Source organism: Lepisosteus oculatus, unplaced genomic scaffold, assembly GCF_040954835.1.
Source record: "Lepisosteus oculatus isolate fLepOcu1 unplaced genomic scaffold, fLepOcu1.hap2 HAP2_SCAFFOLD_40, whole genome shotgun sequence".
In the NCBI taxonomy this organism is placed as follows: domain Eukaryota; kingdom Metazoa; phylum Chordata; class Actinopteri; order Semionotiformes; family Lepisosteidae; genus Lepisosteus; species Lepisosteus oculatus.
Genome location: NW_027167934.1, coordinates 2,997,683 through 3,016,196, shown reverse-complemented (window position 1 = coordinate 3,016,196; position 18,514 = coordinate 2,997,683). Strand labels below are relative to the sequence as shown.

Here is an 18,514-nt window from a genome sequence, read left to right as displayed (position 1 = left end):
TCAGCCGCAGTTTCTCTAGCAGACAAGTCATCTAATTTACCTAAAACTTCCCTGAGTCAGTCTTCACTTTCCTCATTTTTCACTCTCTTTTCTCTGATTATATCCAACAACTCGACTCGCTCCGCCTTATATCTTTCTAGCGTTCCCTGAAGCTTTTGAAACTTTGTCAGCTCGGACAAAGACAGTTCCAGCTGTTTAGCTAGATTTAAGGTGAAACTCGATAGGACCAGAACTGCGTTCACAGACACTCCTGTGTTAAGCTGGTTCGCTACCTTAGCTACTAAATCTACTTGCAGCTTCTCAATATCATCAAAGTTCAACTTTTCGATACCACTCCAGTAACCAGGATTGTCGTCGCTAGAAATAGTACTTATAAGCGACTCCACTTCAGACATTTTAGCAGCCATTGTCATTACGTCAGAGAAACTTTAAGAGTATTACTTTTTTTTTCTTTTTCCAAAATACAGTATGGAATCTAGACACCCGAGCAGATGGATTTCCAATCAGCACACGTTACACTAAACGCTAGAAAACAGGGGGATTTCTTTACGCAGTTATCAGCACACCCGGTATTCGCGTATAGAAGCCGCGGTGCTGTGCTGAACTTCAGTTATTCTGTGCGACTGATTCTCATTTCATTCTAAACTCGCCCACCCAGGGACGCCATTAAATGTAATGGTTTGATGGGTTTACTGAGACAATTATTAATTGTAGCAGTAATCACAAGGTTGTTCGTTGGGGCTTTTAGAAAATCAATCGTCAGAACAACTAACAACGCACACACAGGGGTTCAATCCACTAGATACATTTATTAATATAAATTGTGCACCAAACATATACTAGTCTGCCTGGATACGAGTGGCAGACCTTACTGTGAGGGTTATCAATATACAAGGTATATAATCCCGAAGAGATGCAAACACAAAGAGATACACAACAGAGAATATATGTCAATATATATCGTTCGGTTACCAAATCGCTAATCAGTGTTATTACCCACTGTTACTCTAAACTCGGAAGTAAATACATTACTCATGAATTAAATTGATAACAACTTGTGTTGAGGTACAATTGAATTCTCGAGACGCAATGTAGAACATGGGGTTTACTTATCCACTGTGTATGGATTTGGAATTTCCCGGCACGAACACCAAACCAGCTGACAGGCTCTGTTGCAGCCTCTGTTCCAGCGGTTGTCCAATGGGCGTTGTCCCGGCGTCCTCTGGCTACCGGCCAACCAGTCAAGGTGCAGCTCGGAGTAGGACGGGCGGAGGAATCTGACTGCGGCGCACAGGGCAGTCGTTGCTCCGAGGGGATCTACCAGCAGTCCGGCTGGCTGGTAGAAAGTCTCTATGCACAGAGTGTGACCGCGAGTCCTCACAAGTCACTCTTGTACCTGGGAAGAAGCTGGTTCTTTCCCGGTCCAGCACTGCTTCTGAATAAGCTATTCAGGTTGTCGACGAGGGTCCAACTGTAGGGTCCAACTGTCCAACACAAACACAATCTGTGGCGTTTAGCGTGACATAGTCTTGCAGGCATCGTGCTGTCTCACTGCAATACTATACCGCTGGAGGAAACAGTCCATCTGGCCATGAAACTCATTTGAACGTCTAGCTACAGCAACTAACAATATCATGATTTATTCAGGATGTGTGGAATCAGAACGTCCCGGAGACAGCTTCCGAAATCGTGAGCATTCTCTGGTGGTGTCCTGCAGGGCACCTGTGGGCGTGCGTTGGTGGTATAGTGGTGAGCATAGCTGCCTTCCAAGCAGTTGACCCGGGTTTGATTCCCGGCCAACACAGTGGCGATTGGTTTCAAATGCTGTCATGAGCCTTGGATTGTGACTAGCAAAGTGCAGCCTTTTGAAAGAGCTAAAGCACTGCAAAACGGAATTGAAGGAGAATCTTACAGGGGATTCTGAGCGGTGTCTGCATACACGCAGTCCGATACGGGTGCTGAAAGCTTGATCTACTCTCAATGTCATGCTGCCTTTCCCCGGAGTAAATCTGTTACATTGAAAGAATGCTTCTGGCAGGTTCAAAAAGGGACCCTTGTTAATTGGAGAAATCAATGATTTCGAATGAATTCTGTATGCGTTAAAAGACAGCTATACACAGAAAACATGCAGGACACTGCTCATGATGTTTCCCGAGCCGAAACACAGTGCGTTTTTCCAAGCCATCTGACAAAGCCCGCCCACTGAAAACTGCAGCAGATCGTGTAAAGACGTTCATCTTTGTAACTACTGCACGCACAGGAAGCAGAATAAATTCCTCTTTTCAAACTGTCAAAGGTTTGCTTTGCGAACGCTGCAGGACGTCGCACAATCTCTTTTGAACGGGGACAAACGATTTCTTATGGGGCGCAGTAAGACAAGTACAGACAATTAAAAAGCTCCACTCATGCCGACGATGCAGCATGAAGAAGCGCAACCTAACGTTTGACAGACAAAAGCCGGGCGCCCTACGAGCAATATGAAATCAAACTGACAGCACACGGCGTTTCGCGCTGACTCAAAAGTGATCTCGACAGACGCTGGTATAGTATTGCAGTGATACAGCACGATGCCTGCAAGACTATGTCACGCTAAACGCCACAAATTGTGTTTGTCCGTTCGTGTCAGTCGTCCTGCAGCCACGGGAAGTGGGACACAAACATGCTGCAATGCTTTCAGGACGTTAGGATTTGTTTATGCAACATCCGAGAAGAGTACTTGTGGCTTGAATGTGAACTGTACGTGCCTGCCCCCTTTCCTCTGTAGTGCATGAGTTCCTCCCGGCATGCCCTTCGTCATTGTTCTGTCATCTTGTATTTAAAGGGTTGTATTTCTGCTGCTGAAAATAAGCAACGGTTTTCTCACAACGCCCTTTGTTCCCGACGGAGCCCTTGTCTGTCATGAAATTCTTCAAAACCTCAAGCTAGAAGAAGAAGAAGACGACAAATATGAAGCGTTACCGCAACGACATGCCATGAGACGATCGATAACGATTTCCATAGGATCCCCGCGGTTGCCTGGCAACCGTCAGCTTTGCGCAGTGGCAGTATCGTAGCCTGTGAGGTTTAGCCGAGGCGCAATTATTGCTAGTTGAAAACTTTTCCCAATACCCCGCTTCCGCCGGTTTGCAATACAATCGGTGAAAGCAATTTTTGACAGTCTCGTCAGAGCGTGACATAGTCTTGCAGGCATCGTGCTGTCTAACTGCAATACTATACCGCTGGAGGAAACAGCCGGGGTTCAATGAGCCTTGGAATGTGACTAGGAAAGTGAAGCCTTTTGAAAGAGGTAATGTCGACGCTTTTTTAACAGAGTACCAAAAAAGCATCTTTTTTGAAGGCCTGGGCACTGAGCATTGTTGGTTCAGTGGTAGAATTCTCGCTTCTCACGCGGGAGGCTCTGGTTCGATTCCCAGCCAAAGCAGTGGCTTTTGCAGCGAGCGGCTCCATCACTTGCATCCCCTTGCAACTCGCAACTGAAAACCCACTGAAGCTAAGCAGGTGTGAGCCAGGTCAGTACCCGGATGAGGGTGAGCTACAGGGAAAAACAAAGTTTCCAGCTGGAAGCGGTGTTAATGGTGCCGGCGGGGGGGCGCTCACCCTGAGGTCTGTGCGGGTCCCAGTGCCCCAGCATAGTGACGGAGACACTGAATTACACGGCTTTCAATTCAAAGGAGGGCAAAAGACATTCCCTGAGTTCGATTTTTTGCAGCACAGAGAGGATTGCTGTCGTGAGGCTGGTTAGCTCAGTTGGTTAGAGCTAATAACACCAAGGTTGTGGGTTCGAGTCCCGTACGGGCCAGGTCCTTTTCTCCTCTCTTACAAAAGCTGTTAGGTTCCTTTCCGTGGTGAGATGGGTTGTCATGCAATGCTGCTACATAGTGCCGACAGACAATTAAATGACAAAAATGAGGAGAGTTAAAGCAGCTGGAAAGATTTTCTTACAACTTTTGAGCTGACACAGTTTTGGAAAATGTTTTCTTCACGCTGCACTGTACCACATAGGCAGCCAAGAGTCTCCAAAACAAAACAGAATTGACAGTCATATAATGTCCATTAACCCCGATTTTAAACACAGCATCATGTCTGCCATCATAAGAATATGAGTCCAATATTTTAGAATATAGTCAGAATGTCTTCTAACCTTACCTGTGGTGTCTTTAATCCCTATTGCTCAATGCATGATGTACGTACTGCATACATGTGTCTTGAGAATGAGGAATGGGCCCCTGAGACATTTACCTGTTTCACAAATGATCGTATTTTACTAGAGATTCTGTTTGGGATTCAGATGTGCATTCGGACAGCAATTCCTTTCAAGAAATGATACGTTCTGGATGAGGTCAAAGGTGCTGGAACACTGTATTTGGGATGTATTTGCAGTGATTGTGTCTCCTGCTTCAACGCAGTGATATATAGATGTGCTCCTGTAATTTATTGGTACATGCCCAGGGCAGTAAGTTGTCTGAGGATTTATTTCCAGACGGCATAGAGCAGTGAAGCAGTGAAGTAGTGCAACACACTGGATCATTATATTATTAGAATCTATTCTACTTAAATTATTACATTATACACAACTTGAGCTCTCAGCACCGTACTGAGCCCAGGTGTTTTTCTAAAGCTGTCAGGTGCAGTTCATTTACATGAAGGAAATCTCTTACTGGGTACGATTACAATGCAGTAAGTAGCACAGACTACTTAGGGAGTAGGCTGATGTGTTTAAAAACAACCAGCGCCAGACAGGAGTCGAACCTCCAAACTCCTAATCCATAGTCAGACACATTATCCATTGCACCACTGGCCCTCGTGTGACATTGCAGGGCTGTAACCCAGTGAGCTTAGCACTGCAACTAGTAAAATATTACCCCCGGTCCATTCTTTTCCAAAAGTGAGAAACACCTGTTTTCTACATTTTGTCTGTTTTAAAACCATATCTCTTTAAACCAAACCAAGAGTTTGTCTTTTGCACTGATATTCTGATTCATTTCGATTTCAAAGAAAAAAAAAACATTACCTTCCAAAGCATCATAAAATTGTCCCTTCCTCCAGACTCTACTTCTCTCTTGTAGTAGTACAGCAGACCTTTCCAGGTGAGAAGATCACAGAGTCCGAAATGAGCTTCCTCCATCAAGCAAAGTACCTGAACTTGACTCTGTCATCATAAAAGCGCCCCTGTAATAAAGAAATTAAATCCGAAATCAAGAGGGCAGTTGCCTACTGAAGTTCAAGAAGTCATAAATTTTAACCTAGCAACATATTAAAGGCTGCATCTATACAATTACGATTCTAGAAATGCTCACCAGATTACGTTTTAAGAAAGAACTGCGCTTCAGGTTCCGCCGAGATCTTAACTCGGATGGCAGGATTCAGAGTCTGGAGTGTGGAATGATGGCGCACGGAGGGTCCACATACTGTGGATCCCTCAGTGATCTTCCGCGTGTTCAAACCGCCAGCGTGTGACTCCCCTATCCCCCTGACCTCATTGCTCTGCTCTCGCCTCTGTGCAGCTGAGCCCGACTCATGGTAAAGTGGAAAAAATATGCCCTCAACGTGAGATTTACTCTGGAGTGAGGATAGTTGTTACCTTCTTATCGTTGAAACGGATGTATGTGATGTGGCGACTAGGTTCTTCTCCATTAGCATGCTTAAGGTTAAAGAAAAAAACATTGCTGACTTCTTTTTTTTTTGCCAGCCGCGAGCGCTGATTAGCGAGGTTTGTATTTCATGTTTTGCAAGTTGCATCCATTTTAAGAAAAACAAGTCGTTCAAGACAGGAAATGAATACTTGCATTTAATTAAGTCTAGACGTATGCGGTTGTCCATAATGACCAGTTCTGTTCGAGAACACAGAACAAAAAAAGGCACCGCTGGGATTCGGACCCAGGATTTTCTGTTTACTAGACAGGCGCTTTAACCAACTAAGCCACGGCGCCCCGGGAGTGCTGTCCTTTTGCAGCCACTTGGACACACCACTCAGACACATCTGCATTCGGTGTGTGCTCCGCCTGCTCGCTGAGCAAGTTGCCACCTTTACATACAATAGCAACATCGACACCAAGAGAAAGGATGACAAATGGCTTTTATCTGGAACTTTTCATGTCCAAGGAGCTCAATGTGCTTTCTGTGTACAACAGGGCCACTGAACTCCACACTGGCCACTGAACCACAGCAGTGGCTTGCTGGCTTGACATCTCCCAAGGAAAATGTTGAAATCGCATGTGGAACAGGAAAATGACCCTCGAGTATGAGGGAAAAAAAAGAAAAAGATCAACTGGAGTGCGCCAACCCATGTCAGGACAGCCCAGTTTCCTAGACGAGGTGGCCGAGTGGTAACTGTATGCTGAGTCTAAAGACAGTTTCACCCGTTTTCTGATTGCTCGGTTCTGTACCAGTGCAGACATGTCAAACAGTGAATGGCTGTACCTCTATTGTATCCGTGCTCAATGAATGAAATCGGTAACAAATGAATAAATGTCTAGATATACGAAAAACGAGTGGTTTATCGACTCATCTTCATTTGCAGATTTAGAGGCAGCTTCGATATTCGTTTTACAGACGGGTTTTTTTTTTTGAATATGGGTCACACACATGCCACAGCAACAAAACATCTCTAGAGATGAGGCTATAGATCACCTTTCCATCCTGCAGGTTCTCCTCCCAAAGCCTACGGCACCAACGGCGACCCCTGCTGGCCGGGAGAGCAAAAGCTTACAGCACCTGGTATTCCCAGGCAGTCTCCCATCCAAGTACTAACCAGGCCCGACGCTGCTTAGCTTCCGAGATCAGATGAGATCGGGCGTGTTCAGGGTGGTGTGGCCGTAAGCGAAACCCCCGGCGCCTGACTCGCTACTTGAAGCTGTGTGGGGCGGGGGTTCCGTGCCCCCCGAGCGGGACTGAAGGATCGTTCGTGTGCAACTCTTTGGAAAGGAGCTGCTTTCCAAATCGCATTGTGTGCCTGGATGTTGGCGAATGCGCTCCCTTGTGTTGGCTCGTCCCGCACTGGAGGAGGACAAACAATCTGCACGGAGGAGCACCAGGCAAGTCTTCAGTGCACAGCACTCTGGAAACATTTCGGGGCTGTCGCGTGTTTATTTCAGCACGTAAAGGGCACCGGTCCAACACGTCGGCCGGGCGCGCGGCGCCTCCGCCCTCTTGCTGCCCCTGCAGCTGCTTCACTTTTCCCTTTAGTTGCCATCGATTTTTTTGTAGTGCTATACATATACGATTGAGGTATCTTAGAGTTCTCCTTCGAAGACCCAGCACTCTCTTTTCTTTTCCCAGTGTTACTCATATCGGACTTTTTAAACCTAAAAAAAAATCGTTTTTTTTTCTTTCAATTATAACTGAAGTTTAAACAACTAGTGTTAAGTCCTTATTTTTCTGTAGTCAAAAAAAGCAAAAATTAACATTCAGGTCATGAAAAACTCAAAAAAACTCCCCAACCACTAAACTTTACCTCCCACCTGAGCGCCATCTTGAACTCCCCTACCACCAGAGAATGCTCACGATTTCGGAAGCTGTCTCCGGGACGTGCTGATTCCACACATCCTGAATAAATCATGATATTGTTAGTTGCTGTAGCTAGACGTTCAAATGAGTTTCATGGCCAGATGGACTGTTTCCTCCAGCGGTATAATATTGCAGTGAGACAGCACGATGCCTGCAAGACTATGTCACGCTAAACGCCACAGATTGTGTTTGTCCGTTCGTGTCAGTCGTCCCGCAGCCACGGGAAGTGGGACACAAACATGCTGCAATGCTTTCAAGACGTTAGGATTTGTTTGTGCAACATCCAAGAAGAGTACTTGTGGCTTGAATGTGAACTGTACGTGCCCGCCCCCTTTCCTCTGTAGTGCATGAGTTCCTCCCGGCATGCCCTTCGTCATTGTTCTGTCATCTTGTATTTAAAGGGTTGTATTTCTGCTGCTGAAAATAAGCAACGGTTTTCTCACAACGCCCTTTGATCCCAACGGAGCCCTTGTCTGTCATGAAATTCTTCAAAACCTCAAGCTAGAAGAAGAAGAAGACGACAAATATGAAGCGTTACAGCAACGACATGCCATGAGACGATCGATAACGATTTCCATAGGATCCCCGCGGTTGCCTGGCAACCGTCAGCTTTGCGCAGTGGCAGTATCATAGACTGTGAGGTTTAGCCGAGGCGGGATTATTGCTAGTTGAAAACTTTTCCCAATACCCCGCTTCCGCCGGTTTGCAATACACTCGGCGAAAGCAATTTTTGACAGTCTCGTCAGAGACTGAGCAAGGTGTTTAAAGACAGATTTTGTCATAGTGACATAATGGTAGAAAGAAACGAGCTTCCCAGTGGGCAAAAGCCGTATAATATACGTCTATTAAACGCATACCTTAGACATCTAAATGTGGTCTGCAATTCATCTAGAATGAAATTCTAATATACGTCTACTGTTATACGTCAATTATACGTCTATGATTAGATGTCCATTATACGTAAATGGTTGGAGTTCTATTATACGGATAAATTCAGAGGACTATTATACATATAATGTAGGTGTTACAGATAACTTTAGAGGTCTATTATACGTATATGGGTAGAGGTCTATTATACATCAAAGACAGGTTTTACAGGTGTAGAAACTAGTAAATCAAGCCAATGATTAGGTTTAGAAATTTATTCTGAAAATACACATTCACACCTGAAACATATGTATTTCAAATTATACATTGTATACAATCAATCAACAATCAACATATGGGCAATAATCATAAAAAACACAACTAGTCTTAAACTTCAGCTACAAATTCTAGTAACATGGCAATATACAGTATAGTAACGACAAACACAAACTAATTACATTAACACACTAACTCAAAACCACATTTTGATTCAAATATACATTTTAAAATGTACAACTTCTATATTTCCAAGAAAAAAAAATATTACAATGGAAGTTAAGACGATTTTTGTCCACTATTTGCAAACCCTGTCTAATTGTCCTAACAGTTAGAACCAAAAACCTATTATTTTCAGTGTCCAGATCTCCTGGCCCCCTGCCTTGCATATGCATTCTTCAAGTAACACGTTGCGTGCTCCTTTATTTCTTTTTCTGTTGATGTAGGGTGGGACTTCAGCACCGCAGCTAGGAGAAAATTATATAATATTACTTCCCAAATAAATGATGATTAATATCTTCTTTAGTATAATCTAAAAAATGAATGGTTTACTGAGCTCAAAGCTGAAATAAATGTATAAAATTTGGCTTGCATCATAGCAGTTGAGCAATAAAGTCTGTCCTAATTAAAGAGTACCCAAAGTTTGAAAGTACAACATAGAATAAGAAAAGAGAAACGGCAAAACGATTTTGTGTCATCTTCCCCATTCACACTATTTTTATGTGCCATTTTTTGCTTATTCACGTACTATTTTAATCAAAATAATATTAAGAAAGATCTGTATGTATTCAGATAGTATTATTATTGTTCATACTTGCTCGTCAAAAGAGGATTGCTGAGATATTTGCGGATATACTTCTACGTTTGAAAAACGTGACCAACGAATACTAGCAATGCATTGTGGTATATAACCGGAAAATATGCTGGGTTGAATATTTTCGCAACGTATGCGTTTATTAATGTTGTCGATATTATGGTTGAAATTTAACATTGATAATACATCGCGGCTATGTGCCCCCTGCTATGAGCTGATGTGCAATTTTAACGCATGCAGTTAGTAAGGATCGGTCACTGTTGTATGGTATTATATATAATGACATTATGGAATAGGATGGGGACAGGCCTGGCATCACGGGGGGAGGGAGGAATGTCGCCCCTTCAGTTTTGGGCAAAAAGATTTACCTAACTTAATTTGCGCCCTAAAAAAATAGTTGTACTTTGTCAATGGTCAGACATCACTAAATGACACGAACAGTCACTCAGTCTGTTTGATGGGCAGGAGGGCTATCCGTCCAGGAACTGCACATATCAGTGTCGTTATTGAGTGTCAACATTACGATCCTGTTTGCTCAGGTGGACCGATTCCTTGCAGTAGTTTATCATTAAACTTAAAATCATTATATAACTAGGACTAGTTATAGCAGTCTGTGCTTTCTGTTGGTTTTACAACAATTTTTTCTTAACGATTCAGAACGTCCATGTAGCTGCAAAAATGAACGCTTATGGTACTTTTCGCTCCAGGCTATACAAACCGTGAGAGTGAGATTAGATCGGATCGTCTCTAATCGGTCCCTACAGTTGGAAGGCTCCTTGAAGCGTGCACCCCCATCATTCATCTTTGCGCATCTGTGAAAGGTAGACTCTTGAGCAATGTTTGAGCCAGCTCTAAGGCAACTAGTGCTATTGGACAGACACCTCTGGAAGATCCTAAGAGTCTCTTAACACCACTTCCAGCAGCAAGCTTAATTGTTCGCTGGAGGTCTCCCACCCAGGTACTGACCAGGCAAAGAATCACCAGTACATTGAATGAGGAAGTTAATCCTGAAATCCAATTACATATCTCAAGGTAAGACAAATCCATAAGAACATGTCTTAGTATTACTTCGTTTACATTAGTATGGCACTGAGTTGGAGCTCCTCTTTAAGCTGTGGTTTAGTTTTGCATTCATGTGTTTCTAGAGCAGTTATTTATGGGGGTGGGTGGGTCTTTCACAGAGGCTCAGGACAAATCCCCCGCCTGAAAGTCTAATGTGTGCGTTCAGACAGTCACAGGTCAAGAGCCAGGCAGGAGGACAATGGACAGAAGAGCCAACGAACTAAAAATAAAAGAACAGATATGAAAAAGCCACCATCTTTTTCTTTTTGACATTTTCCGACTTTCATGCAAGCCAGGACAAAGTTGCTCGTAGCTACTTGTGGATTCAAATACTCTATCGAGTGCTTTGATGAGTTTTTGCAATTTGATTGTCGTCCTGTCAGCCTGTTTCTGTTTTTTTTTTTTTCAATCTAGGGATGGAAAGTATGAGGGAAATGATGGAGCAATCAATAACCGCTCCGGAAAAATGGCAGAAAGAAATGGTCCGTCACTAAGGACATTTGTGAAGCAGAGGAGTGACATCACCACAAAGGCGACACATTCTGCTGATGGTTTTGGTGAATAATGATTGAGGCGCGTTAAGAGAAAGGTAGCTGTGTCAGCATGCGTAGGCTGCAAAGGATCAAGCAAAGGTTTACTCCATGCTGAAAAGAGAAGAAAAGAAGCACAATGTTTCGACTGTGGAGCCTTCTGCGCCATCTTCTTTAGCGGTGATGATGTTTACATTGGAAAAACTGAGACATGCGTCCCTGGGTGGGCTTGAACCACCAACCTTTCGGTTAACAGCCGAACGCGCTAACCGATTGCGCCACAGAGACTGACGGCTGCTTGTGCTCCCTACATTTGCAGGTTTATGGTCAAAGAAAACAATCACTTGCGCTTCTTGCAGCCGGCAATCTTTTTCCACTGACAACCAAGAAATGGATTTCATCTTTCACAAGCTGTATGGATTTCTTCAAAAACAAGTTATTCCAGAAAGGAAATGAATTCTTGCATTAAACTGAACCAAGCTGTACATGTTTGTCTGAAATGATACATTCGGCACAGCAAGACACGGAGAGAGGCACCGCTGGTATTCAGACCCAGGATCGCCTGCTTACTAGGCGGGCACTTTAAGCCACTAGGGAACAGCGCCAGCGGAGCACCACGCTTTTACAGACACTTGGACACATCTGCGTTCGGTGTGCACTTAACCTGCTCTCTGAGCCCGTTGCCTCCGTCCCATTTAATAGCAGAACTGACGCCAAGAGAAATGATGAGAAATGGCATTTATCGGGCACTTTTCATGTCCAAGGAGCTCAATGCCCTTGACACCTCCCCAAGGCGACAGAGCTGTGCATTCTTTGGCGACACCATTTTTTCTTTTGTTTAATTTCTATACTTATTGATAGAATAAAAACGATATGTCATGTACTGTAAGGGAAATGTCTCTTTTCATGGGGAAAGCTAGCACCAGCAAATGTTGTGTTTAGAAGAAGTGATTTAACATGACACGTGACCTAATTTACCGGAGCAAAAGCTCACCCAGCAAGCCCTGCTTTACTTCTACAGGAGAGAAGTACTGTAGAGTCTGCAAGATGTTCAGCTGGGTAGCTACGTCAGCATGCCTCGGCTGCAAAGGAACAAGTACTAGGTTTATTGCATGCTGAAAAGAGAAGAACGGAAACACAGCGTTTCGACTGTGAGGTCTTCTCACACCTGAAGAAGCCTCACACCTGTAAAAGGCTCCATGGTTTTCTTTCTTCTCTTTTCAACATGGAATACACCTATTGTCTGCAAGATGTGACAATTTCATGGTGTTTTGGAAGAAAACCTTTTTTCTTTGAATTCAAAATCAATCGGAATTTCAGCACAACACATCAACACTTTTTCTGTTTTAAGGAGATGATATTTTAAACCTGACAAAAATAGTAGGAAACACAAGTTTCTTGCTGTGAAAATTTAGATGGGGAAGTGTACTACTAGTAGCAGTGTAGAGCTCTCTGTGGTGGAGTGCAAGCGCATGTTCTATGGGCCAGTGGCGTAATGGATAACGCGCCTGACTTTGGATCAGAAGATTGTAGGTTTGAGTCCTGCCTGGCTCGTGAGGCTTTTAAACCTCTCAGGTTCCTCGGTAACAGGTTGCCGTCATGTATATGAACTATAGAAAAGCATTTGCCACAACCCGTAAATTAGCACGCAAGTGCGGGCTGGTGAACACAGAACTGTATGGAGATCATCTCCAGCTCCGAGCTCAATTGCAATGAAAAAACATGCAGAACAGAACTGGAGAGCAGCTGAATTTGTGCTCAGTAGGGTGGGGAGGACTCAGCATTGCTATTGTTCTAATTGGCATGAACTGCAGGGGATCTGAATCAGAACACGTCACTTAGTTCGATCATTGCGTCAATATGTAGGCCACGTTAATACAGAATTATTACTTTGTCTGTCTCGTCTTTGTATATAGCTGAATGTCCCTGACAATTTCATGTTAGTTTTTAAGAACGACATTGGTGCTAATATATACATATATAGCATATAAGGAACACGTAAAAGTTTAGTCCATGCTGAAAAGATAAGAAAACCGCCACAACGTTTCATCTTGGAATAAATCTTTACTTGTTGTTTTGCAGCCTACCCATTCTGACCTAACTCCTCCCTTGAAATTCCCTAACAGATAAGGGTACGTAACAGCTCATGCGATGCTCAGTTGCAATTTGTCCCAAAACAAACAAGAACAGCAGCTGAGGGTTTGAGTTTGAACATGCACTGTATTAAAGCAGCTTTTATTTCCATTGATAAATGCTAGATATTCCTACAGAGATTCTCCAGGTGAGTAAGCGATTCCTGTTTCTGTTTCTATTTTTGTTTCATATATATACAGTATATATATGTTACATGTGTCTCTGCAATAGTATAAATGTGTTATACACTATCAGGGGCTGCTTTTTTGTGCACCTCATCTACAACAAGGGTTTTTTTTTCATTTATGTTTGTGGACCTTCACCATTTGAGGAAGTGAGTTAGATAAGAAAGTTACAGGTATGGTGAGCAATGACTGACAAAGGCACGTACTGCGTATTCCTTACAGAAGTGTAAGCAATTTGTTCTAAAAAACACCGGCTAAAGTCCAACATCGTTAGCAATCTTATTACTTAAACAGAATTAACATCAATAAACTGTAAGGTGCTGGTACATGCGAGTAGATTTGATCTTTTATTAAACAAAAATGCAATTACAGCTCTAAAAAGGTCAACCTAGACTTCTGTAACAGATCTGTTCAGGTCATCGCTGTTTCTCTGACCTTGTGAGTCTTTGGAATTTTAAAAGTGTATTTTGCTTGCCTTTCATGTGGTCTGTGTACAAGTCACTGTGGCGTATGCGGTCCTACACAGCCTTGCTATAGACGTGACGAGCCTCCACTATGTTGCAATGGAGAACAGGTTCAGTACGGAGCTGCCGAGAAAATTCAGCTGGAAAGCTCGTTGCAGAAAAGCATCGTTATCTGTGTCCAGCGGCAAAGCGTCCATCGTGGGTGCTGAAGAATCGATTTCACAGGCTGCGGGTCCAGGCGATTTAGAGTGTTAAAAGTCCCAGCGAAAACGAAACGGCGCTGGTCCTTTTACACGCACGCACGCAACCAAATGCAAAGGACGCCGCAGTCGGCAGGATTTGAACCTGCGCGGGGAGACCCCAACGGATTTCAAGTCCGTCACCTTAACCACTCGGCCACGACTACAGCAAGCGCCGCGGCCGCTGCCTTCTTGCTACAATCGAACAGGGAGTGCGAGGCGGCGGCGGCAGCGGAGGCAACTTTTTTCAAGTTCACTCTCCGTTTAAGAAACCTTTTACGCCATACGTGCAAGCACACACACACACACACACACACACACACACACCTCAGAGGACTTAAGGGTGGCTTCAAGTTGGAATGATAAAGTCTCCCCGTTCGGACATGAAAACAGAACGTTCTTAGACAGAAAGCAATCAACAACGGAGACATGTGGATGACGATTTTAGTCACTGCACTTTGAATAGCATTTTTACTCCAGTTACAGGAGATGCACCAATGGCCCTTGACCTACGCTCTTACCAATGCCTTGAACATTCAAACAAAACAGCCCTCAAGTCCTGCGGTTTAATATAACGCTGTTACGTGTCGAGGCAGTATTTGACTCTGTCCTACCGTTGAGACACGGGGCGTATATGGAAACGAACACATGCTACGGATCGTCTCTAATCGGTCCCTACAGTTGGAAGGCTCCTTGAAGCGTGCACCCCCATCATTCATCTTTGCGCATCTGTGAAAGGTAGACTCTTGAGCAATGTTTGAGCCAGCTCTAAGGCAACTAGTGCTATTGGACAGACACCTCTGGAAGATCCTAAGAGTCTCTTAACACCACTTCCAGCAGCAAGCTTAATTGTTCGCTGGAGGTCTCCCACCCAGGTACTGAACAGGCAAAGAATCACCAGTACATTGAATGAGGAAGTTAATCCTGAAATCCAATTACATATCTCAAGGTAAGACAAATCCATAAGAACATGTCTTAGTATTACTTCTGTAGCGGCGAGGCTTAATAATAAGGCAGAATTAAGTGTTTCTGAGCTTCCCAAATGAGGCCCCATTTCTCTGTTCATCTCTGTGGTGCAGCCACAGAGAAACTATTCATGCAAGATGTTTTCTTTTGATAAGGACAGCTCCCACAGGGGGATGCACTTAGCTAAGCCTGGCTATCATGATCAATGGTCATCCATTGGCGCCTATCTGTTTAGGGAGTGCCAGTTGGACATCTGGACTGCATTACTAAGTGTCAGGAGTAAGTGACTCATATCTCACCTTGATCAACCAATCAGGGACCGGTAGGGCCGAGTAACCCACGTGGGACTCTGATGCCCATGGAACTTTCAGCCAATCAATGAGCTGAAGTTCCTCCAGGTAAAAACAGGCAACACAGAGAGCCTGAGAGATTCAGATTCAGATTCAGAAAGGGAGATTCAACAAGATTCAGTAAGATTCTAAAGGGCAGGACGGCCCAGGAGCAGAAGGCTCCCAAGGGCAGGACATTCTCGCAGCGCGCCTCCTGACCATCCTGAGACTCAGCCCGGACAACCACGGAACGGCCAGTGTGTCCGAGTGCCAGATTTTTCCTTTGTTCTAAGAGTCTAGAGTGGAGGTTGCCAGAGAGTAACCAGCAGCAGGCCTCGTGAACAGGTCGGAACTGTGGACAGCTGAATCACTATTCAGAACTAGCTCTTCATCGGGAACGAACCGGTCCTCTTCCTGACTTGCTGGGACCCACAGTCATCTTTTCTCCTGTGCACAAACTTTGCTAGTTAAAGCCAACAATGAGCATCAGCAGCGCACCGTCACAAGCCGCACAGCACAGCCTGGCACGGAGCCAGAGAGCGCGGATTGGACAGCAACAGCCTGCAACTGTTTCTTTGTGCCCGCAGGAGATCTGAATCCCCAAAGATTGGATGAGTATTCAACTTCAATGCATTACAGCTCGAGAATTCAATTGTTATCCCAACCAGTTGATATCAATTTAATTCCTAAGAGTTATGTACTTGTTTTGAGTATCTAATGTAGAAGTTGTAACCAAGTTCACTTTACGAAACGGTCTAAATGAATGATATACTGAACGTATGTCCTCTTGATATGTGTAACACTTTGTAACTGACCGAATATACCTTTTGTATTCTGATAACCCTCTCGATAAGATCTGTTAGGTATATGCATATTCTATGTATTAATAAATGTATCCTCGTGTATTAGTACCTGTGTGTGCGCGTTGTTTGAGTTATGTCACATGGTTGGATTCTAAAGCCATCAAAAGAATCAACTTTGTGATTTACTGCTACAATTAATAATTGTCTCAGTAAATGCCCAAACCCTACAAAACTGGTGCCTTCAGAGAGCCACTATGATTACATATTTGGTGTCCCTGAACCGGTTTTCCCTACATTATTTGGCGTCCCTGGGCCGGCTTAATCTACATTATTTGGCGTCCCTGGGTGGGCTTAATCTACATTATTTGGCGTCCCTGGCACGGGCGTGGCAAGACTGAAATGAGTCAACCAAGCGGAATAATTCAATATAAAACGCCGCGGGTTTCATACACGACAATACAGTGTGCTGAAAGCCGAAAGAAAAAAAGTTCCCCTTGCTCTTTAAGCAGTGCTTGATTGTTTTGTGATCTTTTGCGATCTACCGGGTTGATTGCATACTTGATCTTGTGGTTTTCTGTGGTAAAACTGTGATTTCGTACTTAAAAGTAATACTCTTTAAGTTTAACGATGGTTGCTAAAAGGTCTGAATTTGAGTCGCTATTAAGCACTCTCTCTAGCAGCGACAGGTCTGACCACGATATCTGCCATATCTCCGTCAGCGGAGACGCTAGAATAAATCTCCATTCTCTGAGAGAGCTAGCGAAGGACATAGAGAGATTTGACCCCGCAGTGTCAGAGAATAATATCAAGAGTTATATTCAAGACCTCAGGTATAACCTGCAGTACCTGCCAAATGCCACAGAACAGGAGAAAGTGTTTCTGGTCAGGAAAACTACCAGCAGAGCTGTACATGAGTGGATGGCTAGGCAGATGAAAGAAGTCTGTAATGATTTTGAGCAGCTTTGTCAAGCACTTATCGAAGAATACAGTGCGTTTATTGACCCGACTGCTGCGATAGCCGCCGCTCTTAACATTAAGCACGAGAGAGCAGAGTCCCCTCGCGAATATTACGAGAGACTTAGACAAACTTATTTTGCAGGGCGAAATGATGAGGGTTGCGAAGAGAACACACATTTCAAGGGTTTATTCATTGCGAATCTCCACCCATCAGTCAGAAAGATGATCTTAATGCATACAGATGCACAGACCATGAAAATGACTGCTATTAAGAGATTCGTGCAGAAAGCCTGGGAGTATGATGTCCAAAGTCGCTCTGAGCAAAAAGCTGTTAAAGCGACTGTGTCCGCCGTCAGAGCCAGCAGGGTTAATTCCCTCCTGCTCGAAGGAGCACAGGCTCCTGAGCTGGCTAAGCCCCGTTCCAAAGCAGGCACACAGGACCGCACCCAGCGTCCTAAGTGCCATGAGAACACCGGGGGAGGGAAAGGGCTAGAAAAGGCTGAACAAAAGGATTCAGTAGCCGCCCGCCTGGCCAGGCTTGAACAAGCTTTATTAGGACAGGGATAACCGCTCCCCAAGGCTGCCGGAAGCGTGAATGAGCCGATACTCTCCACTGGAGGAGGCGGAGACCCGCCCCCTCTCCCTCCCTCAGTCTATCTGATTGAGCGGAAGGGTTCCTGCCTGGATGAATTCAGCCACTCCCAAGTGAGTGCTGACTCCACCCCTGAAGTCACAGAGCAGGCAGTAAAACGCAGAGGAAAAGCAAGAAGCTTTTACCTCAAGGCTGCCATGGGAGATGTCTTACCCAGTGAGACACTGATTGACACTGAGGTTGAAAGGTGTTTGATGTCACACGGCAAGCTCAAAAGGGTTGAAAAAGAAAAGGGCATGCGACTCAGAGAGGAACCTTTGGTGGATCGCCAGAAAGGCAAAGTGTGGAAACAGGTCAAGGCTCCTAAGCCTTCTGTACAGAAGAAAAGGGGGGCCAAGAGGCAGACTGTGCTCACACAGTGCCCACCGAACACAGAAGCCTATGTGAAGATTCCTTCTGTTCCCTCTGGACAAGAAATAAAAATATTTCCTTGTTCCCCGGATATACAGGGAAGTCGTGTCCCGGCTGAGGTCCCAACAGCCTCCCTGCCACAGGAGCGGTGCTCCAAGCAGCCGCCTGATCCACCAGGTAAAGCACACCCCTTTTACATCCCTAAAGAGGAGCAGATCTCCCCACCTGGCGATGAAAAGGAGCTTTCCCTGTGCACCCTGGCACCCAAGAGGGGTCAGGACCACCACCCCGCAGTGGTGGAAGGGATCCAGATGGCAGGAGAGCAGGTTGGTGATGTAGCCCTCACCCTTAGCCCTGAGAGGTCCTCTATTAGTGAGGAT

The 18,514-nt window shown here is 44.6% G+C and overlaps 8 non-coding genes across 8 annotated transcripts; 4 read left to right on the top strand and 4 right to left on the bottom strand.

Annotated features, from left to right (window-relative positions):
• Positions 1-1,732: 1,732 nt before the first annotated feature.
• Positions 1,733-1,804, top strand: trnag-ucc (transfer RNA glycine (anticodon UCC)). The gene has a single exon. It is a non-coding gene; the product is annotated as a tRNA-Gly (tRNA).
• A 1,223-nt stretch (positions 1,805-3,027) lies between these two features.
• On the top strand, positions 3,028-3,169 carry LOC138228262 (U4 spliceosomal RNA). The gene has a single exon (XR_011185348.1). It is a non-coding gene; the product is annotated as a U4 spliceosomal RNA (small nuclear RNA).
• Positions 3,170-5,856: 2,687 nt separating this feature from the next.
• trnat-agu (transfer RNA threonine (anticodon AGU)) lies at positions 5,857-5,930 on the bottom strand. Its single transcript has one exon. It is a non-coding gene; the product is annotated as a tRNA-Thr (tRNA).
• A 772-nt stretch (positions 5,931-6,702) lies between these two features.
• On the bottom strand, positions 6,703-6,821 carry LOC138228185 (5S ribosomal RNA). Its single transcript, XR_011185271.1, has one exon. It is a non-coding gene; the product is annotated as a 5S ribosomal RNA (ribosomal RNA).
• Positions 6,822-8,113: 1,292 nt separating this feature from the next.
• On the top strand, positions 8,114-8,255 carry LOC138228280 (U4 spliceosomal RNA). The gene has a single exon (XR_011185366.1). It is a non-coding gene; the product is annotated as a U4 spliceosomal RNA (small nuclear RNA).
• Positions 8,256-11,269: 3,014 nt separating this feature from the next.
• Positions 11,270-11,343, bottom strand: trnan-guu (transfer RNA asparagine (anticodon GUU)). The gene has a single exon. It is a non-coding gene; the product is annotated as a tRNA-Asn (tRNA).
• Positions 11,344-12,536: 1,193 nt separating this feature from the next.
• Positions 12,537-12,609, top strand: trnaq-uug (transfer RNA glutamine (anticodon UUG)). The gene has a single exon. It is a non-coding gene; the product is annotated as a tRNA-Gln (tRNA).
• A 1,552-nt stretch (positions 12,610-14,161) lies between these two features.
• Positions 14,162-14,243, bottom strand: trnas-uga (transfer RNA serine (anticodon UGA)). The gene has a single exon. It is a non-coding gene; the product is annotated as a tRNA-Ser (tRNA).
• Positions 14,244-18,514: the final 4,271 nt, after the last annotated feature.